This window comes from Acanthochromis polyacanthus, chromosome 15 (genome assembly GCF_021347895.1).
Source record: "Acanthochromis polyacanthus isolate Apoly-LR-REF ecotype Palm Island chromosome 15, KAUST_Apoly_ChrSc, whole genome shotgun sequence".
NCBI lineage: Eukaryota > Metazoa > Chordata > Actinopteri > Pomacentridae > Acanthochromis > Acanthochromis polyacanthus.
The window spans coordinates 25,126,765-25,153,175 of NC_067127.1; the positions used below are offsets into that span (position 1 = coordinate 25,126,765).

Consider the following 26,411-nt stretch of genomic DNA (forward strand, 5'->3'; position numbering starts at 1 on the left):
CTCAAGGAGCTCTGTGCAAGCAATCATATTGAAATGGAAGGAGTATCAGACCACTGCAAATCTACCAAGACCCGGCCGTCCCTCTAAACTTTCACCTTGAACAAGGAGAAGACTGATCAGAGATGCAGCCAAGAGGCCCATGATCACTCTGGATGAACTGCAGAGATCTACAGCTGAGGTGGGAGAGTCTGTCCATAGGACAACAATCAGCCGTACACTGCACAAATCTGGCCTTTATGGAAGAGTGGCAAGAAGAAAGCCATTTCTCAAAGATATCCATAAAAAGTCTGGTTTGAAGTTTGCCACAAGCCACCTGGGAGACACACCAAACATGTGGAAGAAGGTGCTCTGGTCAGATGAAAACAAAATCGAACTTTTTGGCCACAATGCAAAACGATATGTTTGGCGTAAAAGCAACACAGCTCATCACCCTGAACACACCATCCCCACTGTCAAACATGGTGGTGGCAGCCTCATGGTTTGGGCCTGCTTTTCTTCAGCAGGGACAGGGAAGATGGTTAAAATTGATGGGAAGATGAATGGAGCCAAATACAGGACCATTCTGGAAGAAAACCTGTTGGAGTCTGCAAAAGACCTGAGACTGGGACGGAGATTTATCTTCCAACAGGACAATGATCCAAAACATAAAGCCAAATCTACAATGGAATGGTTCACAAATAAATGTATCCAGGTGTTAGAATGGCCAAGTCAAAGTCCAGACCTGAATCCAACGGAGAATCTGTGGGCAGAGCTGAAGACTGCTGTTCACAAACGCTCTCCATCCAACCTCACTGAGCTCGAGCTGTTTTGCAAGGAAGAATGGGCAAGAATTTCAGTCTCTCGATGTGCAAAACTGATAGAGACATACCCCAAGCAACTTGCAGCTGTAATTGAAGCAAAAGGTGGCACTACAAAGTATTAATGCAAGGGGGCCGAATAATATTGCACACCCCACTTTTCAGGTTTTTATTTGTAAAAAAGTTTAAAATATCCAATAAATTTCGTTCCACTTCACGATTGTGTCCCAGTTGTTGTTGATTCTTGACAAAAAATTAACATTTTATATCTTTATGTTTGAAGCCTGAAATGTGGCGAAAGGTTGAAAAGTTCAAGGGGGCCGAATACTTTCACAAGGCACTGTACCTTCAACTCCAAAGACAGATTTCAGTAACTAGATTTATACATTATGTGCAGTTCAAGTCATAGAACGGATGGAAACAAGTTCATTTCTTGTTTGTTTTTTTTTTTTTTAATGTAACAACCAACATTGAAATTGTTAGAATATGTTGTTAATGAGACGTTCTCTAAATCTTTACAGTTACAAAACTATTGAGACATGTCTGACAGTAGATTAGTGCTTTAAAACCCTCCTGATGGTTTTTACGACTTTCTCTTCGGCCGCAGCAAAAGAGGAAATGCACAGAGAGGTTTAACTGCAACAAAAGATTATTTATAAAGAAGAATATGACAGTGAGGTGTGGTAGTGAGCATTAGTTGTGTGTGAGGGTGTGTGGTGGCAATGGTCGATGTGTGGTGCATGTTGTCAATGTAAAACAAAGGAGAGCATGGGTGTCTGAGTGTAAGAGGAGCAGAGCGAACTCTGGCTCAGCAGGCTAGCTTCTATAACCAGGTACAACATAACCAGGAACACTGACCAGGTGTACCAGGTTAGATGATTATTGGCTCCACTCAGTCAGAAACCTGCAAGAGGAGAGCAACCAAGAAGGCCGAGGCTCTGAGGCTGTATCAGTAGTAAAACATGAAAATGTTTTGTTTCGTACATTATTTTTACTCCATATAAATGAGCTTGCATTTACAGTTCAGTCATTAGACAAGAGCGTATCCATCACTGGCAGCTGGACTGCTCGTGCTCAGGCAGAATAAAGCTCGCTGTGAACTCTTGGAAACTGCAGAGGTTTTTAGAAATGATTATATGAATACAACATTTTTTTTCTTTTTGTCTTTGTGGTGATTTGTTGTCTCTTTGCAGTCCTTTTGAATCTCTTTCAGTTGTTTTCTGTCACTGTGTCTTGCTTTCTAGAGGATTTGCCTCCTCCTGCAGGGCATTTGTTTGACTTTCCAAGAAGATGTGTCAACAGCAAGCACGTCAAACTCTGGTCCAAGTCCCGTTGAATCTAGAACCTGTGTCCTCCACATGGCCTGTTCAATAATCTCTTCGTGGCTTTGCCTTTGTTGGGACCCAGAACAACCCCAGTCCAGGAAAGGAGCTTTCACATTTGTCATGTTTGTCACTAGTACCTGATAGACTGCAGATGGAGCATAGGGTTGCATCCAATTAATAAACATAAAATATTTCATAAAAAGTTAAGATAGGCAATCTTGTGCTGTTGATCTGTTAGCAGTGCAAGCGCCTGCATGTTAGGTTTGTAGCGCCACCCTTTGACCACACAAGTACATTTTGTGAAGCAGACTGCAACATCAGGCCAGGTGGAATCTGACCGAAGCTGGAGGTGGAGGCTTCTGCTTCAGTTGTTTGCTTGGATCTGACCGCAGATTCAGCTGAAGGATGATTCAGGTCTTTCAGGTTGCAGTTGTCTGCCAAAGTCTTCAGATGTAGGCTGCTGCTGCAGGTTGTTGGTAAAGACTCTCGGCAGGAGTCAGAGGACACTATGTAGGTGGAGGTTTGGGTGCAGCTGTTTTCTACAATCTGCAGGTGAAAGTAACAGAGGTTGACAGGTTGTTTGCAGAGGATTCTGGCACTGCACAAATGCATGGAGAAGAGGATAATATGGCATCAATAGATGTCCGAGCAGCTCATTTCTTTCCTGGTTCTTCTTGTGGGTTATTCTAACAATGCCTACTCAGAGTCATACGCTCCTTCACCGTTTTCCCTGATGAATGGAAAATGTGACCATGATGGAAGGTGCACCAGTCCGTTCTCCTTAACCAGTGTTAGTACATACATCCTGTATCATAATGAGAGATGTGTTTTATCAGCTGTCCCAGCCCCCCACACCACAGCTTTACACTTTATGTGGCTGAATGCAGTTTATCCGTTAACAGCAGTATTCCTCGGTTATTCACAACTTTTCTGTTTTTTCTTCTCTGTTTTCTGAACTAACCAGATCTTCACCAGTGAGTAGACTGGGGTGGTATGCAAGTAACTGAATAAGTTAAATCCTGTGGTAAAGGAAGAACCTTTCTTGCATTTCACTACTGCTACCTCTGTTTCAGAGCTCAGACACCTCCACCCTTCTGCAACCAAACACACACACACACACACACACACACACACACACACACACACACACACACACACACACACACACACACACACACACACACACACACACACAGTCTACATACATTGATGCTTTCAGTCGAATCAATGTTTTCATTGATTTCTTGTGAGAATTAATGCATTAATTATTTATATCTCTCAGAGGCAGTTGTACCTGAGGAATTTGTGTTGCAGCTCCCTCTGATTACCACTAGAGGTCAATACAAATCAGAAGTTATCTAATCTTCCTTGTACATGTATCACTGTAGATCGGTCCAAAGCAAATACTGCCCATTCCTCCTGGCGGTTGTGGAGCTGTGACATGTGAAATGAAGCAGGTGCAGGGATAGAAGAAAACTGGAGGGAGGCAGTTGTGGCAAAGTGTTGATTCTACAGGTCAACTTGCTCAGGTTGGGTTTAGAAGACAGAGGGCAGCAGACATTTAGAAAGTGTGTCTGTGTGTACGTGTTTATCTATACCGGTGGGGACTTCAACCTGACTATGTGCTATATAGGTGGGGACAAAAATGAGGTCCCCACGGGGGGAAACAGTGTTTTCTTGGCCATGTTGTTGTTACTGAAAAAAGTAAAAGTGCAAAAACGTTTCTTTAGGGTTAGGCATTGTTTTGGTCTGGGTTAAGGTTAGGGTTAGGGTAAGGGTTAGGGGTTAGATATGAATGGGAGTCAGTGGTGAGTCCCCACAGGGATATAAGAATCAGACATGTGTGTCTGTGTCTGTGTCTGTCTGTCTACGTCTACACTTCATTCAAACAAAACTGCCATGATAAACACAGCAAAAATCATGGTCGTGCTGTATGTGAAGCTCTTTTCCAGACTACGTTTAAGGATTCATGAACCCACCATGATGCCTCCTGTAGGTGTCCTCAACAGGAGCTTTGAAGCTCAGTCTGGTGGCTCTGTTTGAGCAGTGCCTGACTCCTCCTAATTCCCAGTTAATCCACAAATCCACAAGAGATGAGGTGTGAGTGGACTTGAGGCTGGCAATGAAAAGTTCTCTGTGCCATAAACTATCATATGATGTTCCTCAAGGCGGTCACAACTCCAGATTAGCATAGCTTTAAGTCTTCATACAATTTAAACAGCCGAGTTACATAAAATTTCCCCCTATGTGTTGCTGTCAAATGGGTAAATTACCTATTGAGACCACACTGTAAACAGGTTTATTTCTGCTATGAAGTTGGACATTTTATTATGGGGTCTATAGGAATGGGCTCACATTTGAAGCCAGTCTCAAGTGGCGACTCAAAGCACGGCAGCTTCAGGTATTTCAGTGTTTGCTTCATTTTTCAGCCCTGGAAGTTGCTGCTTGCTCTGTTTGTGACAGAATTCTGTTAACCCGCTCTGTATGGTAACATAAACCTGGTGTGTAAATAAGTTTGTTTTTTCTACAGCAGAACTTGTGGTCAGAAATACACTTCCAGTCAAAAATTTAGACACACCTTCTCATTTAAAGTTTTTTTTATTTTATTTTCATGACTATTTACATTGTAGATTCTCACTGAAGGCATCAAAACTATGAATGAACACATATGAAATGATGTAGTAATCAAAAAAGGGTAAAATAAGTTAAAACATGTTTAATATTTTACATTCTTCAAAATAGCCACCCTTTGATTACTGCTTTGCACACTCTTGACATTCTCTGGATGACTTTCATGAGGTAGTCACCTGAAATGGTTTTCCAACAGATGTGAAGGAGTTCCCAGAGATGCTGAGCACTTTTTGACCCTTCTGCCTTCAATCTGTGGTCCATCTCATCCCAAATCATCTGGATTGGGTTTATGTTAGGTGACTGTGGAGGCCAGGCCATCTGACGCAGCGCTCCATCACTCTCCTTCTTGGTCAAACAGCCTTTACAAAGCCCAGAGATGTGTTTGGAGTCATTGTCCTGTTGAAAAATAAATGATGGCCTAACTAAACGCAAAGTGCCTGGGATGACATGCTGCAGGATGCTGTGGTAGCCATGCTGGTTCAGTGTGCCTTTAATTTTGAATAAATCTCCTTTTCTGTGTCGCACAAAGACACAACAGGTGGAACCAAAGATCTCATATTTGGACTCATCAGACCAAAGCACAGATTTCCACTGGTCTAATGACCATTCCTTGTGTTTCTTGGCCCAAATAAATCTATTTTGCTTGTTGCTTTTCCTTAGCAGTGATTTCTTAGCAGCTGTTTGACCACAGAGGCCTGACTGGCGCAGTCTCCTCTAAACCGTTGGTGTTGATGTGTCTACTACTGGAACTGAGTGTAGAATTAATCTGGGCTCTAATCTGAGGTTCTGTTAACGTGTGATTTCTGAGACTGGTGACTCGGATGAACTTATCCTCAGCAGCAGAGGTGACTCTTGGTCTTCCTTTCCTGGGGCGGTCCTCGTGTGAGCCAGTTTGGTCGGAGCACTTGATGGTTTTTCCACTGCACTTGAGGATGCATTCGAAGTTTTTGCAATTTTCCTGACTGACTGACCTTCAGTTCTTAAAGTAATGACGGACTGTTGTTTCTCTTTGCTTAGCTGGTTCTTGCCATAATATGGATTCTAACAGTAGTCAAATAGGACTGTCAACTGTCTACTAAACTGACTTCTGCACAACTGATGGTTCCAACCCCATTAATAGGGGAAGAAATTCCACAAATGATCCTTGCCAAGACACACCTGTGAAGTGAAAACCATTTCAGGAGACTACCTCATAAAGGTTCATTGAGAGAAGGGTTTGCAAAGCTGTCATCAAAGCAAAGAGTGGCTACTTTGAGGAATCTAAACTATAAAACATATTCAGTTATTTCACAATTGTTGGTTTGCTGCATAATTCCATATACAGCATCTTGCTTCATAGTTTTGATGTATTCAGTATATATCTACAATGTAGAAAGTCGTAAAAATAGAGAGAAAAAAACATTGAATGAGAAGGTGCGTCCAAACTTTTAACTGGTAGTGTTGCTGAAAATCTTTTCTTTCTTTCTTTCTTTCTTTCTTTCTTTTTTTTTGTTACATGTCCATATGATGTTATCGTATACTGAAACACATTTCATGAGCAGAATAAGCTGTGACTGGTTAGTCAGCAGCGGGGCATTTCCAGCTTGAAACGGCTGTGCTTATAAAAAGCATAAAAAACAACATGCAGAGTGGGGCTTTCTGTATCATTCTTCTTCTTCAGAATGTTTTCCACTGTGAACTTCAATGGCTGAATTAGTCCAATAGTACAACTTGCAACTGTGTAGCATAAAGCAGTTATAGCATATTTTAGCAGAGTCGTAGGTGAGCTGGTGTGCTCAAGCTGCCGTAAGAGAACAGTGAAGAAATGGGATTTTATGGCTACACACTGTGAATAAACAGATTATTTGTAGAAATACAGACTCTTGATTATATTAATATTTTTTCTTTTGTTTTTACAGTCAACATGTAAATTAATAATTTTAATGACAAAATGATTTACAATGTCAGTTTTTAATATACATACATTTCTTTCAAACAATGGAATGTATCTGCAACTGTAACATAAAATATTTTTAAAGTGTAATTTGTTACAGTCAGCTGTTGTAAAAGAAGAAGTTATAATTTGAAAAAAACACTGTTTTTTGATATAGATGTTACTGACCGTTTTCACTGTTAGCATAAACAAGTGCAGTGGAATAATCTGTAATTTACAAAATGGGGAAGTTTTGAAAATAACAGGAGAATGTTTCAGAAAATCACAGTTAAAAACTTTCATAAGTGTATGCAAGTGCAAAGAACCTTTGACTGTACATGAAATGAACACAGAGTTTATCTTTGCTCAGCCAGGATTCTTAGCTGTTAAATTTAATGAGATTCTTTTTTTCTTCTTTTGGGTCATTGACTCTGATCCGGTTCATCTCTGATGTCCGCTCATCTCTCTGTCACATGTGAGTAACGTGTCCGGCCCTCTGCCTTTCATGGTCACCGGGACAGATTGTCCGTGGACCGGGACCTGGCGTCCCTTTAACCCGCACCCGGAGGAGCTGTGGACGGCTGCGTGACTGTCCGCCACCGTGCACACTTCCGCACCAGCGCCATTGGCCGCCACCGCAGTGTGGGCGGGACACGAGTCCGTGACTCAGCTGTGAGTCACCGCACGACACGTCTGTCACACGCTGCCTGCTGAGGCATTCAAGGACTGTGGGAATGCATAGCTGTTTTCTACGTCAATCAAACTAATATCTGTACAGTGAGATAAGTCTCAAACCGAGCCAAGTCTCTCCTGCTGCTTAACAACTGTGAGGAACGCTAGTAGGCTGTGTAGCTACATATATCACAGGTTTTACATGCGGCAAGTTTGGTCTTAGAGGTGTCAAATTAAAATGTATATCGTTAAGTAAAAGTTAAATTAAGGCTCCGGTGCTCAAACCTAGCAAGCTCGGCTAATATTGCAACAAGTGGAAGCTGGCATTAGCACTAAAATCTGTTTGAATGTTAGTTACGCTACCATAAAGCGTCAATAAACCGTGATTCATAGTCATATCGAAAATGTAAAGTGAGCCGAGTTTTATGTGGTGTTGACAGCCCACGCGCTCGGCAGCAGGCTTGTTTACTATCTGTCTGCTGACACGTAAATGCAGCAACAGCCCGACCGTACAGGACTTCGCATTGGCCGCGATCTGTGACATTGGAGCCGTGGGACTGAGTGGGAACGATCTGCTTCAGTTTTTAGGTGAAATAGGAACCAGACATCCCGGCAGCAGCGGACTGAGCTCTCTCTCATCACCGCAGCCCGAGAGCCATCTTCTTTCACATCTATTTTTCTACTTTAGCTCCGTGCTGGACGGATCTGCCACACAGGGTGAGTGTCTCCAACTACATCTTGAACTCTGCTGCTGCGACTCCGTGTCTGCTGGTTGCGACTGTAAGTTGTGTACGCGAAACGCTGTGCGTTCCCGTGTTGCCTCCAGAAAGTAGCTTTTGCTGTGTTAAATGCAGCATCTGTACGTGTCCAATGAATGGGACAGTAGCTGTGGATGTGGACATCAGTCAAGGCTTGCCGAAGTGGAAACGCGCAGCGTGGAATTCCCGTTACGCATGGCTATATCGCACGTAGACAGTGTACCGCAAAAGTGCATTAGGAAAACAGCGATCTATTGGATGTTGCACGTCATTTAAAGCTGAAACATGATAGAGAAAGCACACAGACTGACTTTAAATAATCACTGATGGCGCTCTTAAGTCTGACAAAGGCAACATGACTTGCTGTGGTATAATGCTACAATTTGGTGAAGGTGTTTTTTTGTGCCAACATGCTTCTCTGCTGAAAGAGACGGAGATTGGCATAAAAACACACACAGTCTGAACCAGTTTTGAAATTTTAAATGCTATAAAAATATGTTTACTCTACTTCAGTGTTGGGTAGCGGACTGTTGCCTATTGCGCAACTTGGTAGACTTTTCAGGGAGTTCAGTTTACACAGGTTTTAAGAGCAGGCAGACCTTGTGAACCTTTTGGAGTTGGATGAACTGACTGTAGTGTTCTGACTCTGAGGACATCAGAGCACATTTGTTGTGCTGCTGCCTGTATTATGTAACCAGGTTGTGTTTAAGCTCACAAACACCAACACTGACTGACAGACATATCCTGATGTGCTGCTCCCACAGCTGCACAGCCTTCCCTGACACTACTGCTGTGGCACCATATGTACAAGGAGGCATCAATGTAAGAACCAATGTGAGTTTTTTGATCGTCAGAGTGAGGACATTTACAATTCTACGCTTCTACAATTTCACTTAGCAGCCGCTTTGATCCAAAGCGACGTACATCTGAGAGTAGATACAACACAAGCAAGGATCCAGCCAGGATAAAACAACCTGGATAAGAGCGGTCAAACAAGTTCAAGTGTCTCAATTTCTGGAAAGTAAAAACCTTGTTGACTTTCTCGCCCCCTACCAGGGACTGTTTGTGGGTTACGGCTCGTATTGAGGGTCATGGTTAGAATACAGAAGTTTAAGTTGGGTTTAATTGTGATCTTTGTCATTGCAACGATAGCCATACACGTGTGCATTTGCACTGTCACGATTTTGTGAGTGAAAGGTATGTTTTCAGTGTCTTTGATATGATTGATGATTTTAATACTGTCATGAAAAGTATTTTAGAATTTTAATTTCATACTACAAATCGTGAATCTTAGACACACAGGGCCCAAACAGTCCATGCTTCTGGCAGGGGTCAAATGATGTTGCCATACTTAATAATGTCTTTTTCTCTTTGGTGTCAGTTCAGGAGTCCTTTGACATATTGCTCTCACATTCTTCTTCAGTTAGCAAAGAATGTTAAAAAAAAAAAGAAGAAAAAAATCAAAAGAAATGTCACAATTTTTCTCTTCTATTTTTTGGATCTATTAAAATCCCACCTCCCCTTGATTTCCTCTTGTGACAACTGAGTTAGAACAGCTGAACTGAACTCTTGAACTGCATATCACACAGTTGGAACCAACTACACTGAGTAGATATGCTCAAAGTTTAAGGCAACATGTGTGTCAAATGTGTTAGTGGTTAAGAGTTTAATATGTCAACAAACATTAATGTACCAGTAGCACACAGTGGGCTATTTTTCTGTAATGGTACTGCTTTTGCTTTAGATTCTTTATTTGCAGTTATATGCGGGACTTTAATTTCCTTTATTGTGATATTGAGCTGTTTCTTCCTCCCACCACTGCTCTCATGATTCTTGACAAGAAGTCCAGTATCACCATAGGATTTCTTTAGTATCTTAATTGAGTACTCAAACAGGCATGTTGATAGAATTCGTCTCACATTTGTATTAACATGCACAGCACATAATAGCTACTGCAACTGTCAGTCTGGCCCCATGTTGGTCGGGCCTGAATGAACCACTGGCGTCAAATGGCCATGGGGGCTGGCGGAACTTTGTCACTGGGATTATACAAGCAACCAGGCTTCTAATTTAGCAGCTAATCCAGATTAAGGTGCCGTGGCTCGTCTGCGTTCCCAGCCTCGGCCTCAGACGCTGCACGCTGTCTGACAGGCAAAATCAGCAGCTACACCGTCCGCGTTCATATGTTCAAGACCCTGCTACTCTCTACTTTAAAAATAGAATTTCTAAATTCAGTGCAAACCATCACCTGTGTAGGGAGGATTTACTTCCTAAATGACCAAATCTGGACTCATTTTGGCTAAATGGGCAAATTGTTTCATGGCCACACTGAACTGAAACGTAGGGTTTGTGGCAGGAGGTCCACAGGGTGATCTTACTGACTGAATGAACTGGCTTTAATAGTCCAGGGATCAATATCCTACTCAGTAAATGAGGTGCATCTGCAAGTTGAAGTCTTAATGAAGCACGTTAATAAGAACCTGACTGTGTCAAAAATCTCCAGCTGTGTGTCTGCACAAAATGTCCCTGAACTCAGTCTCATTGGCTGATTAAAACTATAACCACAAATGCAAAATAAAGTCATCCACTGTGGTGAAAATGATATTTATGTGTCATATAGGGGCATATTTAAAGTTTACAAACTTGAGAAGAGCCCTCTGTGTAAGATGAGGACAGTGTTGTTTCTTCTGAGTCTGAAAACCACTAAACTGCTGGTTAGTGGTTCTGTTTTTTCTGACCTTCTCCTTTTAATGCATTTGGCATTCAGAATGGAGAATCTGACAGAGACTGAAAGAGAGGAGAGAGGGAGAGAGAAGAAAGAGAGAGAGGGAGAGGGAGGGAGAGCTCTGTGAACTATAAATAGACAGTGGGAGAGGTGGTTGTGATGATAGCATCACCCACACATATCCTCAGTAAACTGGCGTTACTCCACTGCACTACGCCTCTCTCCTGTACAGTAAGCAGGGTTATCTGGTGAACCTGAGCCTCCGACCCTCTGCTCAGTGTCTCTGCTGCTGTATAAGCTCGTTAATGTGCACCTGTGGGTAAGGGAACATGCTTCGCTCTGCTCAACAGTCTAAGTTCAGAATAAATCCTTTTAAATTTGTAGAGTGGACGGAGCCTTGCTGGTCAGTTCGATGACAGTCGGAGGTGCAGTCATGTTCCTGCAGTGTCGTGGGCTTTAACTGCCATGTGCTGAATGACATGCTGGACTCTCCCATTAGTACCACTCACCAGCAAGTAATTTGCGCTCATCAATTTCAAAAATATTGCTCTTGACTTGGAAAAACTGGCTGTACGCTTAAAATTCTAAATCAAAAGGCATCAATGGAGTGCTCCCTGCAAGCTGGTTATTGCAGTGTATACAGACGTGACAGTTTGCAATCCCGGTCCGCCTTATTGTTGCTATGAGCTGCAAAGAAGTGGGAGCTATTTTGGGCGCCACTGGTTAGGAAGTAAGTCTCATTCATTTTTCCTATTGAAAATGTTGGCCAGAGTCCACAGCTGGACCACTGTCACTTGGAACTTCTTAACTGTCCTGGTCAATCACTGATTGATTATAACTGCGCTGCTCTATTATGAAAATCAGATTACTGTTCATGTAAATGCATCTTAGAAATGTCACATTAGTTGGTTTCACTCAAAATGATTTTAGTTGTTTGAAATAGTAATTCAGAGTAGTTTATACTGAGTCAAGAGTTCTTCTAAATTAAGTTCTTTGTATAATCATTTTTGGGTGTAAATGTAACATTTCTTAGTAAAACACACAGTTACAATTCTACTTTACAATTTTTAAGTAATGCATTTTTTTCTTTTTCAGTTGGGCTATCTAGCTAGATTTTACAGTACGGTCAAAACTCTTCAGGTAAAAATTATCTACAACTCCCAAGTTGCAAATTGATGGAAAAAAAAAGAAAAAACCCTGTGCTGATACTGTTATGTTCCAGGATTTATTTCAGTTCATTAGTTCATTTTTGAATTCTTTACGAATAGTATAAATTCTGCAGCTATAGCACAACCATAGACTGTATATAAAGGAATGGACGTAGCATCTGGCTCCAAAAATGAAGCCCACCCGGAAGTGTCAAAAACTTGCAATATCACGCGGTCCGCTAGGGTTGGCTTCCCAAAAGCTTTTGCTTCATAGACCCAATTCATCACCGGAAAAATCAAATTTGATAGACTGATTTTCTACAGCTCAGGATTTTTTTTCCCGTTAGTTTTCATGGTCAAAATGAGAGATCAGGTGGCCGATCTTAAAATAAATCAATACTGAATTTTAAATAAATTGTTAAAGTTGGGCGAGCCAGGGGGCGTGGGCTATACTTGATAGACAGTCTTGTCTGGAATGATTGATAGATCCTTTAGGGTGAGGCTTTCAGCAGTCTGGGCTTCAGTCTGGCCCGCCCATAGACTGGTCCTGTCCCTAGTTGCTCTCCGGTCGGTTTGATGACGCTTTTTACGTTACTGGCTCCAAATAATCCAAAATGGCGACCAGGAAGTAGCAAAATCCAGGCTTCATTTTCTCGGCGTTGAAACCAACGGGTGACGTCACGGTTAGTTCACGCCTGAGCACAACATCTGCTAACTCAAAATGACAAATCATTAAGCTAATACTAGCTTAATATCATGTCTCTGGATATCTTTTATTATTCCATTTTAAAAAGTAGAATCTTGTGCCGTACACTTATAACCTATCTTACATATCATGAGAAAATGCTAACTTGTCCTAAAAGTCAGGACTTCAGCAGCACATGTGGTTCCCATCAAGACACAATGCTGGACGTAATACTGCACTTATTAGCCAAGCACGATGACACACTTTTAACAGTGTTTCCTCCTTAGTTTACGTAATTGTCGTATCTTTAAACAGCGGACTGCATTTCATTTGAGTGTTACGGGAGAGAGACTCAGGATGAAGAATAACCAGTGTGTGTCTTGAGTAATACTACTGGGTGCTACACACTGCTAATCGTGAATGGGGTGTGTGTAAATGTGACCTGTTAACCCATAAACTAATGGGGTTAATTAATGATGTGTTAGTAGAACATTTATTGGGTGTCAGAATAATTGGAAAAATGTGGCAGAATTCCCTGTAATATCCCCATCAAGTTGGAATACTTTAGAAAGTTGGGGGACAGTTTGGTTAAAATATTTAATTTTAGTTGTAATTATATGGTTCACCATAGCAAGCGTGAAAGTAAAAGTGTTTGGTTGATATGAAGGACTACTGCACGAATATGATGGATATTAAGAGATAGAAGTCGATGTCCAGGTTTGAAAAGCCAAAACAGAAAGCCACCACCTTAAATTGCATTCTTTCTAGCAAATGTTAAATTTTTATTTCCAAAAATAAGTGTTCATCGCTTCCCTTGATTGGGCTTCCATCAAGTGTTGGTTAAGGTGGACATGCCACAAATTACAGGCAAGTTTAGTCCATTCTTGGCCACGTTTTAAATGCACCCTGTTTGATTTCGAAAGCCTCAGAAGACACAACCTGCTTGCGTTTAGATAGCTAGTGTTTCTCTTTCGTTAGTCCTGTTTGAACACTTTGATACATAGAGAGTTCAAAGCTTTGTCTAAATGTCTCGTTCATCAAGTGTAATAAATTTCTCAAGTCATAAGCAAACAGTTGAGGTGAGCTGTTCACTGTGACATTAAATGGTACAGTTCACAGTTTGTAGCTTTCACACCTTATCAGTAATTTTAAGAGGGGCAACTACAAAGGCAGGACATGAAGTGTATTTTGCTGCATTACTTGTCAATCCACCATCACAATAGGACGTGCAGTGTGTGTGGCAGGCAGCTCCATGTTCTCTGTGCTTTACTTTGAGCAGAGCGTTCACCATCGCCCCCCCTTCAGGCACTGACCTCCTTTTCATTATTCACACAAGCAGCACCTTTTTCTCGCTTCTTTCCTTCTCTTTTTCTCTTATATGGTGAATGTGCATCCAACTTTCTTTCTTTCTTTTTTTTAAAATCACACAGATCCGCTGTGAAGCGTTGTGAGGGGAACACAGACAAGACATCATTGTTCAGATATTTGATACTTTTTGCTTAATGCCTTCTGTGTGTGTGGATAGGAATCTGGAAACCTTTGGTGTGTGAGTGCCTAAAACAATTGTGTTTGTAATAAATGCTTCGCTGCGTGATTACTGAATGCTGCTGTAGTGTACGAACGCCACTTCTGTCTTATCTTTGAAGATCGTGTAACAGTCAGGAAATGGTTTGGGAGGCAAACTGGGAGTTGAATTTCACTGCTTTTATGATAATAGTGACATGTTAAATGTGCGCTACTATTGCTTATGCTCAAAGGCTAAAATAATAAATGAAATGATCCGGTTGTAATTTTCTAGAAATTTTAGAATACTTAAAAATTGGGCATGGAAGAAAATAAACTAAAGGTCCTCTTATTAGCTTTATCCAGGGCATTTTTAATACTGATCTTCATCACCAGTATGGGAGATTGAATTGTTTTTTAAGTAATATTTTACTTAGCTATTAACTTACAGTTTTCCCGTGTTAGTAATTAACATTATTTGCAATATATTCCAACAAGAAGTAGTCTTGAAGTTGGTTGCAATGAAACTTTTTACACTGTGCCTTGGGTCAACATTTTAGCTCTGAGGAAGGACTCAAAACATGAGAGCATTACATCACAGCATCACACCACAGCCCATGTTGTTTTCTGATGTGCTTACATTATGTTTAGGACATGCAGGCATCATGATGCACTTAGCATGTGATGACTGAAGACGTATTGCACTGGTTCACGAGATTCCGAGGAGACAAGATGAGACAAGCAGAGATGTGAGGCACATATTCTGTACATGCAAAACACACACACTGAAGCACACATGAACACAGGGATCGGATGTCAGAAAAGCAGCGTTTGCAGAGCTGGCCTCTTAACAGGAGCCAAAAAAAACAAAGCATTAATAATGGATGAGACTGCACTCACAGAGAGGATAGATAGATAGATAGATAGATAGATAGATAGATAGATAGATAGATAGATAGATAGATAGATAGATAGATAGATAGAATAGATAGATAGATAGATGCAAAATCCAAACCCTAACCCTGGAAAAAAAACTAGTAGACCTTAAGCTTAATATTTTATTTGGTCAAACTGTTGTTCCAAGGCCGCTACTAAACTTTCTATTTCGACCACATTCCAATTTAATCAGCAGTCCGCGCCAAGTGTCAAATGGTAGCTGTAGCTGTTTTGTTGTAAAAAGGTGGCATTACAAAGTGCTGTTTATTAGCTAGAGAGAGTGTAAATGATCAGTGTTGCAGTGGCTGTTGAGAAAAGGAGCAGCTCCGACCAAACAGATGTGTAGTCGCTGGGATGTTATCATGTTTCCTCCCTCAGCACAGTGACTCAGTGCTCCACTACCTGTATAGTAGTCCATGTTACATCATGCACTGTGCTGGAATACCCCTCCCACACACTCTTCCTCCCTGTCTGTAAGGCTGTGAGAATATGCGACTCAGTGCTCAACACAATGCTTTACAGTCACTCACATTAGAGTCATCAGGCTGCATTAACGCCAGCACGTTTCTTGTGTTCAACAACTGGTTTAATGTCAGTCTTGGTTTTTGGATGTGAAGAACATCTGGCATGCTAAATGCTACCTGGCTAATATAGCAGATGGGAGGTTGTCAAATGAGAGTGTTTTCAGCAAGTTCCTCCTGAATCCTAAACATCTTTTTAAAGTCAATTCCTTTAGTCAAGTGGACTTTATAAAATAATAGATTTCAACATAAGGCATCAAAGTGAGCCATTTTGATCTCATGTTTTGAATGCACTACAAACTCAAAGCATATGTGCAAAAAATCTATCAAAAATGTTGTACAGATGGGCTGCTATTATCTGATCTATTTATAAATAATACATAAAAAGTCAAATTGTAATTTTTGACAATATTGTGATTGCAATGTAAGGCATCAGCATTATTTTTGTGTGTATCAGCATTTTTAGATTTCTTTTCCACTTGAAAAATATGAAAATGTGATTTTGTTGTGGTCTTTACCAGACAAGCGTGTTTCCTTACATCTGGTGCATATATTTTGTGGACTGGTGCATCTATATATCACCACAGTGCTGTATTTTGAATATTAGGTTGTGACACATTTCACCTTAATCGAAGAACTGCAGCTCCTGTGATCTGGATATTGCATTGGCCATACTGCATTTTTGATCATTTTTCAATTAATCGAACACATGTACTGTACCCTGTCCTCTGAGCGGTATGAAGTCATTGTAATACTGCTGATAACCTAAGAAGATATCTGTTTAGCAGTATGTCACGCATAAAAGCCTACAACCACAGTAGCAGCAGCTTTGTGAGGCTGTACAGAGACACAGAGCTACATTCTGCATGCTAATATGCTCACAATGACAATGTTGATCTACTGACTTTTGCCGAGTTTAACAGTTTAGCTTTTCTTGTCAGCAATCTGGACTGGACAGTGGCTTGGTGGTTAGCACTGTCACCTTGCAGCTAGAAGATCCCTGGTTCCCGTCCCTTCTTCCCGGTATCTTGCTGTGTGGAATTAGCATGTTCTTCCTGCACATGTGTGGGTTTTCTCTGGGTACTCCAGCTTCCTCCCACAGTCCAAAACATGCTGAGGTTAACTGGTAATTCTAAATTGTCCGTAGGTGTGAATGTGAGTGTGATTTTCTCTATGTGTAGCCCTGTGATAGACTGGTGATCTGTCCAGGGTGTCCCTGCCTGGGAAGTCAGCTGGGATAGACTCCAGCCTTCTGGTGACCCTAATGAGGATTAAGCTGTGTAGAGATATTGGACAGATGCTGCCTTATGCTAATCAGTACTAAACACACAGTACAACTGAGGCTGAAATGATTTAAATCTTTTTTTTTTTTTTTTTACAAGGAATATGGTCATAAAGCAAAGTTATGGACAAATCAAAACTGTTAAGCTGTTGATGTTGTTCAGTGAAACCACGAAATTACCAAGGTAACATCTTCCTCTTCCTTTCCTCCCTCTTTTAAAGTTTCATTTTATGTCATTTTGCTGTCGAGCTGCTGCGGTCAGAATGACTAACGACTGGCAAATAGAACTATTTATTGCTTGTGGCATTTTTACATGTTGCAGTACTTCAGTTATTTATTTGCACATTTCTTGATGCACTTTTGCATGTTAGATGTTACCTGTGTTGTTCTTTTAATTAGTGCGTTATATATGCTTATATATGATGGGTGGCAGGACAGCGGTTTTGCTGCTCACAATAATGTTTTTTAAAAATCTCACTTTGTTGTATTCTGAAATTATGAGCAAAATGAGCAGTCGACACCATGGCTGAGCATTTCCACCTTTAAAGTGCAGACAGCCAATGACAGCTTTAAAAACACAGATTCAGTTTTCCAGGCTTCTATACATAGCAAATCTAAGAAGCCAATCTTGCCAGTTTCTGGAACTTTCTGTGTCTTGATTCTTCATCAGAATAAGTTTCTGTTTCAAGCATATATGGATGACTTCCTCCATTGTTACAACTTACCATTGTGTAGTCCGGAGCAGTTTTACAGTGTTTGAGCAGAGTTATGGATGAACTTGTGCTCTTAAAGAAGTAATGGTGTAGAGTTGCATCCAAGCCATTTTTAGGCAGAAAGGGATTATTTTCAAGAAGAGAACCCCATCTAAAGATGTAATTTTGATACACAGAGACAAATATTTAAAGGTTTAATCAATGACAGGAAGAACTTCCGTGAGCCCTGGAGACTTTTTCACCTTGGATTAAATGGTGGAGCTGATTTGGGGTCTGACAAAGAGAGCTGCAGACCGAAGACCTGCATTACCACCTCCTATACATTCACTAATATATAAGAAGGAGAATTTAGATTTTCATATATGCCAGTGCAGTGCAGTTGAGTACATGCTCCTTGAAAGATATTGGAATTGAACTACTATAACGAAGGATGAGGCGGGAGGGTATTGTTATAGATACAAATCCAGCAATATTCATGTGGACCACCATTCTTTCTCCAACTATGGGAAAAAAAGACTTGGATGTAACTCTACTTGATTGCTTCCTCGAGAATATGCAGGTCTATGAAGTCCTGTCTCTCTCTCTGCACACCCTCCTGGTGACCACTGCAGCTCAAGGACATCAGCTCACCTACAGCTCTGTTCAAACGCAGTAAAAGTACTCTTCACTGAAGTAATTCAGCCATATTTATTTAGAACAAATTCTACAGAAGAATCAGTACACTGCAGGTTCGAGGTGAAAAAGCTCAGCTGTAGAGTTGACTTGCTTACGACAGTCATGTTGTGTCTTATAGCAAAAATAAAGAACAGCATATGGACATGTTAGCAAGGTTGAAACCTTGACTTTCTTGGGAGGGGTTGTCAATCATTCAATCCCCATACAAAGGTGTGTATTAAGATACTGTTTCTATATTGAAACTGCTTTCTGAGATATTGAAAGTGTGTTGGCTGCCTGATACTGAAAGTGTCTACTTTCTACATACTGTAAGTTAAAATGTGTAAGAGTAAGTCTTTCTCGTACAGTGGACTGTGGCTAACTTTGTATTGCTTTAAGGACTGTAGAGGCCACACTGAAACAAATCCAGCCACGGCGAATGCTGAATGAGTGAGAGAGTGTTAACAGGCCAGCCCTGATATTGGGATATTTGGCTTCCAGCCGCTGTATGATTATGGCCTAATGATTATATACTTTGTTATACAGTGCTGTGTCAGCTTGGCAGCCATTCAAGAGGCTGATATGTGTGTCAGTGGTGCAGAGTAGCATTTGGGGAGATTACTGTTTGGGTCTCTGACTGAATGATGATGTGTGTAACGCCATAATTTGGGTTTTGTGTGGAAGCAAATAGTGTGTCCTTTGGGTGGTAAATTTACACAGCTGGTCATACCTGCACACACATACTGTATGCAGGAAATAGGTAAAATGTGCCGGATTAATGCTGTGGTAGGAAAGTGGTTTTATTCTGCTTCACGTTTCACACAGCACAGTGTAACATGGTGATTTCCAACTGGAGGATTCACAAGATATGAAAGAAAAAGAAACATATTTCTTCTGCACAAAATTCTGCCTCAGTGGTTTGGCGTTTTCTTTTTGAAAAGCAGGAGATTTTCCCTCGTCAGACCTCTAAAAAACATTAAAATAAAAGAAACACCTGTCTAACTGAGCTGCCAACTACTCATGGACATGTGCCAATAAAGGATCACAAGCTCAAAAGTCTGTGAAGCAGTGGTATGTCATCTAGCATCTGATATTTGCAGATTTTTTTCTACAATTTGTCAAGTTGGCACCATCAAAGGTATACCGAATTAGCTATTAGGAGTTCCTGTTTGCAGTATACCCATGGATATGAAGACAGCTGTTACTGAATTGGTGTGATACTGAGAGAAACTTAAAAATGTGTGGATTTTCAGGCAGGTTCTGGAGTTGTTATATGTGATTAGAAAATCCCATGAATTTTTGTTTATTTGTGGTTAATATTATTATAAAGCCACACGGAATTAAAATTTGAAATTCCCGCCACAGCATTAAAACCACCTGCCTTAAATTTTGTTGGACCCCTTATGCTGCTAAAACAGCTCAGAATTTGGAGGCTATGTCATCACCTTGGGCTCTTGGTCTTTTTCCTCAAGCTGTTCCTGAGCAGTTTTTGCAGTGAGGCGGGGATCACTGCTCTGGTGGGGGAAGCCACTGGCATTTGGAAAACGTTACAAAAGCACAAATCTAGATGTCACAGCAGATATAATGAAGGGAAAGCATGTTTCATTAGCTAAATACGAATGTGCTGAAACAAAGTAGTGCCTTAGATAGTTCATGTTTCCACCTTTCAAAAGCTGTAAAAGAAAAAACTAGAAAAGCACTCAGAGAGCGCAGTACTCCGCCAAGGCTGCTCAGTTGACGTATCGTTTCCGACAGATGAAATCTTCAATAAACAATGACCTTGTACTGGCGTGTGTTATACATGTACATGTTATGTATAGATACTGAATCGCGTGTAAATTACTCTTATAAAGGTCTGTTGATCAGTTCATTACTTTTGGTAAGTCTTTGTTTTGCTAGTGTTAAAATAACCGTTCCCTCCATGCTTTTTTTTGAAAACACATTTTTAATGTTGTGGCCTTTTATTTTGTCACCATTCCAGCGGCACAGGAAGTGTTTATCTAAGAAGCGGTTGCTTGAAATGACAGAGAAGAGTCCAAAAATTCACGTAAAGATGAAAGAAAACGGTTCCATGTCGTTGCTAGCAAACGATGTGTCTGAACTTAAAAGCACCTAGCTGGAATGGGGACAAGCTCTGACGATGTTTCCTGAAGAAGGGAGTGAAGAACAGAAAGGTGAATTTGTGCTGGTTACAGTGACGTTGTGCCGGCAGCTATATCGCCCAATGGGAAATCCTTTACAAAGCCTTGGATCCAGACTATAAGCCCCATCACTGTGAAAATTTAATCAGGTGGTCCTTTTGTCATTTCTGACTTCCTCTGAAAATTTCATTCAAATCTGTTAGTCCGTTTGTCAGTAATGTTTCACACTGACAGACAGATTCACAGATTCACAAACGTATGCCGATCGTCACATAACTCCGACTTTCCTTGGCATCAAAAAATATTGTTTTCCTTGCCTGAAAAAAATCCAAAAATTCTGCAAAAAAAATTCCCCAAACTTCTGAAAATTTGCAAAACCTTCAGGATGAAAATTCCAATAATTCTTTAAAAGTTTCCCTTAAAAGTTTTATTGAAAAAAAATCCCCCAAATTTGGCACGAAAATTCTTGTAAATATTTTCAAAAAATGAGTAAAAATCTTTCCAAAAAATACTAAAAATATCTAAAATGATTACATATATATCAGTAAACTTGTAATATTTTCTTTAAGAACATTCACATAAAAAAGCAACTAAAATCCAGTGAATTTTGGTTGATTTTTTTTGTGAATGTTCTTAAGAAAAATTTTTAACATTTCTTTTTTTTCCACCCAAAAATGTTAAACCGGGTCAGTTTTGACCCACAGAATGATACAAGGGTTAAGAGATCATTCCACAAAGGAGTGTGCTTGGTCTGTAGCAATGTTTAGGTAGGTGGTACATGTCAAAGTAACATCCATATGAATGCAGGACCCAAGGTTTCCCAGCAGATCACCGCATAGAACCAAAATGACTGATCAGTGTACATGTAATATGACTGTGGTTCCAGATTTGAATAAGGTATGACAGTTTTAATGTCCGGTAAATACCTCTGTGGGTGATGTGTCACAGCCAATGCTGCAGCTTCATCTGCTGACTGTGTTAACAATCAGGCCCAGCTACAAACACTAACATCCTGTTGTTTTCAGACCATAAATGTACACCTGTCCCTTTCACCTCATGTAGTATCTTGTATCATGTAGTATGAAAACACACCCTAATCACCATGAGGAATTTTGCTAACATATGATTTCAAATAATCTACATGGACTGTAAACGTAAGGGAGCAGCAGCACCAGGTTTCAACCAGGACAGATGCAGAGTCTGATGACAGACGTTATTGTAGTGGTGGCATAAATTTAGGAAACACTGTAAGATATTGTGTGTGTGTGTGTGTGTGTGTGTGTGTGTGTGTGTGTGTGTGTGTGTGTGTGTGTGTGTGTGTGTGTGTGTGTGTGTGTGTGTGTGATAGCTGAAGCTAGTTTTCATGACTCTTGGCTCTTGGGTGGATTTTTCTGTTCAATAATTAATGAGGAGGACAGCAAACACATCCCTCTGCTGTATAAGGAGTGTGTGTGTGTGTGTGTGTGTGTGTGTGTGTGTGTGTGTGTGTGTGTGTGTGATCAGGTGTTTGCGTTTGTTCAGGGCTGTATTGTGTTTCTTTGTGTTTACTGGGACTGGTGCTGGAACTGGTGCTGGGCCAGTTAGCAGGGCCAGACTGCCTCAGAGGGATTTGGTTAAGACCGCTGTAGACGAGATTGGGACATACCGTTGCAGAATGCGCTGAACTGGACCCGGTGTAGCTTTGAGCCAAACCAAACCGTCCCGTTCTGGTTTAGCTTTACCTCGCCTGGGTCTGACTGGTGCTAAACGACGTCTCAGCAGTGTGTTCAGACAGGATTGAACCAGATGAGTGTGGACTGGATTCAGTTCAGATCATTTTTCCCCAGTTTTCCATCCTATTTGCTGTTATGCTCCCGAACCTTCCAGAAGCGGCTCACATTCTCAGGTTTTCCATGTTGTGTTGTTTCCAAAAAAATCTCTTTTCATTTCCCCAGTATTTGTTTGTTTGAGTGGTTTGGGCTGAAGAAGCTTGGAAGCAAAGCATTTTTCTTACAGGTTTGGTTTGGCTCACAATCGCTGTGCCGAAGGAGAAAGTTAAACTAAACATTTAGTAGTCCAGTTTGTTTTTTCCCCTCCAGCCATAGCCTTGCCCTGACTGCTTTCTCTTGGATTTTATGAAGATGAATTTTGTTTTGTTGCACATTTTAGTTCCTCTGCTAAAGCTGTCCACTTAAATCAGCTGCTGTGGATCTCTGTGGATTTGTGCCTTGGACTTTACATCACAATAATAAAGTGTGATAAATAATACAAAATGCAGAATCAATAAGGATATAACAGCATGTACTGACATCCACTACCAGTCAGAAGTTTGGACACACCTTCTCATTCAATGGAACTATTTCTACATTGTAAAATAATACCGAAGACATCAAAACTATAAAAGAATACATATGGAATTATGCTGTAAACAAAGTGTTAATCTTTAGTATTAATCTACGATGTAGAAAATACATATTAAAAATAGCATTGAATGAGAATGTGTGTCCAAACATTTGACTGGTATCGTACATGTAAGATTAAACTGTCTTGAAGTGGTAACGTCAGGATTCACACGTGTCCTGGAAAACCTGGAAAATCTGGAAAATGATTGGCCAATTTTCCAGTCATGGAAAACATGGAAAAAGTGAAATGTCCTGGAAAATTATTTACCTTGCTTCTACCTTGTTAGTGAACAAAATGAAACGGGAAATGAAATAAAATGTACTTTGTAACTAATTCACAACTAGCCATAAAATATGAGTAGATAAAATAATGCAAGTTAAGGGAAAAAACATAAAAACTCAAAACAGTGGTGACAAAAAGAAATCGTAAAAAGTGACAAAATAAAATTTAGGCTATCTAAACAGTAAATCAACAAAATGTATTTATAAAAAGCAGAGTAAATAAATATTAAAATATAAGTATAAACCATAAATTTAGAATAGTAAGACACTACATAAAGCCTGACTAAAAAGAAAGCTAGTAGACAATGTTCATGCCTGTGAGTTAGAAATAAATAGATTTTAACTTCAGTATGATACAGTGGATTTAGTTAGAGATATTGGTCATCAACCTTTAATCTTATTTTTAGAAGGATAGAATAACTTGAAAAGTGCCAGCACCAGTATTGTAGTTTCAGTTATGTGACACCGGAAAACGTCCTGGAAAAGTCCTGGAAAATGATTTGTCGAGGAGAGTGGGAACCCTGGTATTGAATTTTTAATGTTTTGTTCGGGACGTGCTGACTCATGTGAGAATAACAAAATTGTATTTGTTCTACTTGTGCCACATTTATGGCTGACAAACCCACTGACTGCTGTCCGCTGGTTTGTTGCTTGTGATGGAAAGAAGGATCAAGATGATGATGACGATGATGGTGGAAGAAGATAAAAGGTCGTGCATAAGGCAAACATAGCATTCAGGACGTGTTTATTTTTTTCACTGCTCAGTTTACACATAACTCTGTTACTATGTGACTGAAGTTTCATATTTTAGTTGCGTGATGACAACTCATGTATCGCCATGATGACCGAGCAATCTCCATCCAGTGTGGAAGACTATGAGAAATGTGAAAGTTCTAAAAAGAGTCAGAAAGTGCACCTTGAGCTAAAATTTTTCACCAAGCTACTGTTTTCAAAGTCAAGGACAAACTTTTATGCTCATCAAAAAACAAGCTTTCAAAGTTTTGTGTGTGATGACTAAGCTGATTATCATCAAGTCAACCCAGTGTTTCTGTGTGTAGCTGTGAACGTGATCACATACAAGGGTTTGTACCAGATGACCAACTGCAAACATGGATAGATCCAGAGCTGCATACTTCTCACAAGAAGGGTAACTAGAATTTTCAAACAACACCGTATTCTTCCAACTGCAACACTGGTGCTGTTATACAGTTGTGTGTACAAGTAAAGAATAAATATAACAACATCATTTAAACCACTAAGTAGACCGACTGCAGAGCTTATAGGGTCAACAAGTACAAAGCCTAGTGTTTTAATTAGTCTCTGTTTTTGGATGGCATTGCTCTACAAAGACCTATAGAACAATAAACGTGCTTTGAAATTTCTTGCAGTCAACAGTAAAAAAGTACAAAGAAGACTGGAGTTATAGCTGTCATCTCTATGCTTGTCAGGGAAAGAGACGAGTTTAATTCTCCAAAAGCATGAATCGGTCAGCTGTAGTGTTTTTGTATGTGTTGTTCTGCTATCTCAAATATAATCTGCTCAGGAGCAGGTTAGGTGTGGAGCTTAAGTTTCCTAAATAAGAAGTAAACCACAGTTGTAGAATTTAAAAAGTCCATGGTTAAGCATGATGTTATATGGCTAACTTCAAATCCTGCTTGGTAGAACAGACCTCTGGTGTTCACAGACAGCTGATTTAGTTTGTTTTGTTCATTCAGGCTCTCTCCTGATATAGTGTTACCCACAGAGGTCACATTTTTTGTCACTCATTTCTTCACTCTCTCTCTCTGTGGCGGTTGTGTTTTAGGTTTTCTCAGTAGCCATTTTAAGGTGGTGTAGGATTTGTGATAAGTGCTGAGTCTCAGTGATATAAAGCTTTGATGGGAGCTCACTGTTATGACAGTCCAGCCACATATGGGAGTCCTACTAAGATACTCAGTGTGGTCTTTGTTCAGTCAGCACTGTCTGTCCTAGATCGGAGTCTTGTCGTCCACATTGCCAACCGTGCTTGGGCCATATTATGTTTAAGATATGTTGATAATGTTGAACTTAATTTGTTTTGTCAAATACAGTGTCATTAAAGACACTTAATACTTTCAAATTGCAGTGACGTGGTTTCCTTTAAAAACATCCAATGCATAACAGGAAGTAAGTCATACTGAAGATATTTAAGGAGTCCACCAGGTCATTGAAAGTAGTAAATGTACCAGTAATAGCACGTCACATTCACCACCTACTTGTCTTCCATTACAAGTCATAACGCCACAGCTGACCTGATTTAAAGGCTGAATTAGGTCTGAAATGCCTCACACATGTGAAGGTGCAAGCTTACAGCCAGGCACACTCAAGGCCGGGTCACCACTCGGGTAAAGTGCGCAGGGATTTAGTGAAGCAGTCAGGGAATAAGAGGTCCAAACTCCGCTAACACTTTTCGTATACACTGATGAGCCAAACCTATGAACACCCCTGCTCAGTAAGCTGTTTGTCCTTTGCCTGCTGTCAAAACACGGACTCTACAGGACTTCTAAAGGCTGAAGATGCTAGCAGGAGATCCTTTCAGTGCTGCAGGTTGCTGCCTTGGATCAGACCTGAACCTGTCGTCGGTTCTTGGTCTGTTCATCCTGGAACTTCTGACTGGTAGAACCCCAAGCTTCGCTGTTTGTTTACATGCTCTGACAAAGTCCCTTAGGATTTTACACAGTGCATTCTACTAAATATTACATATCAAATTTGTATGTATTGCACAAATAAAACATGGAGCAGTTGGAGCCCTCACACCTCTGTTGGATTAAAATGGCCCTGATCAGAAATTATTACAAAGTGACACTGACGCCTCTGCTTACTTACTGGAATGGTAAAAAAAAAAAAAAGAAGTATTTTACATGGATAATAAAGACAGATTTCTCATTGACTTTTTTCGGCAGAACATTCTGGTTGTCACAGTCTTTTTCATCTAAGGTGCCTTTATTGTAGCTTGATTCAAAACTGCAGCAAGTTCTTCTCTGGGCTTTGTCAAAAGTCATCCTTTGAAACTCTGAAAAACGTAACAGTAGAAGCAGCTAGAAGGAAAGTAAATAGCTACAGCAGTTAGAAGACTTCACTGCTGGAATGCGCTGTCCCATACACACCCATGATATACAAGAAAGCTCAGGACGGGTGCAGAGGGTTGGCTTTAAGTGCACACACGACCATGCAGGTTTATGGAGCTGTGATTTGCTACTAGCTACATATAGTATTAAAGAACAACAACTGCACTCTGTTTTTGTGCTCAGTTGCACTTTTAATGCATGTATGTGAACGTGGGTGTGAGGCCCACAAACGCATTTACTTTGCTCTTTGTGCCGACTT

General features: G+C 40.5%; 1 protein-coding gene across 1 annotated transcript in view; it reads left to right on the forward strand.

Moving 5' to 3' along the window:
- The first annotated feature begins 7,793 nt into the window (after window positions 1-7,793).
- sertad2b (SERTA domain containing 2b) overlaps window positions 7,794-26,411 on the forward strand; it is a 51,969-nt gene continuing 33,351 nt past the window's right edge. Inside the window, exon 1 of the mRNA XM_022193124.2 lies at window positions 7,794-8,054. The gene's annotated coding sequence lies outside the window, so the exon portion shown is untranslated. The remainder of the gene's footprint in view (window positions 8,055-26,411) is intronic.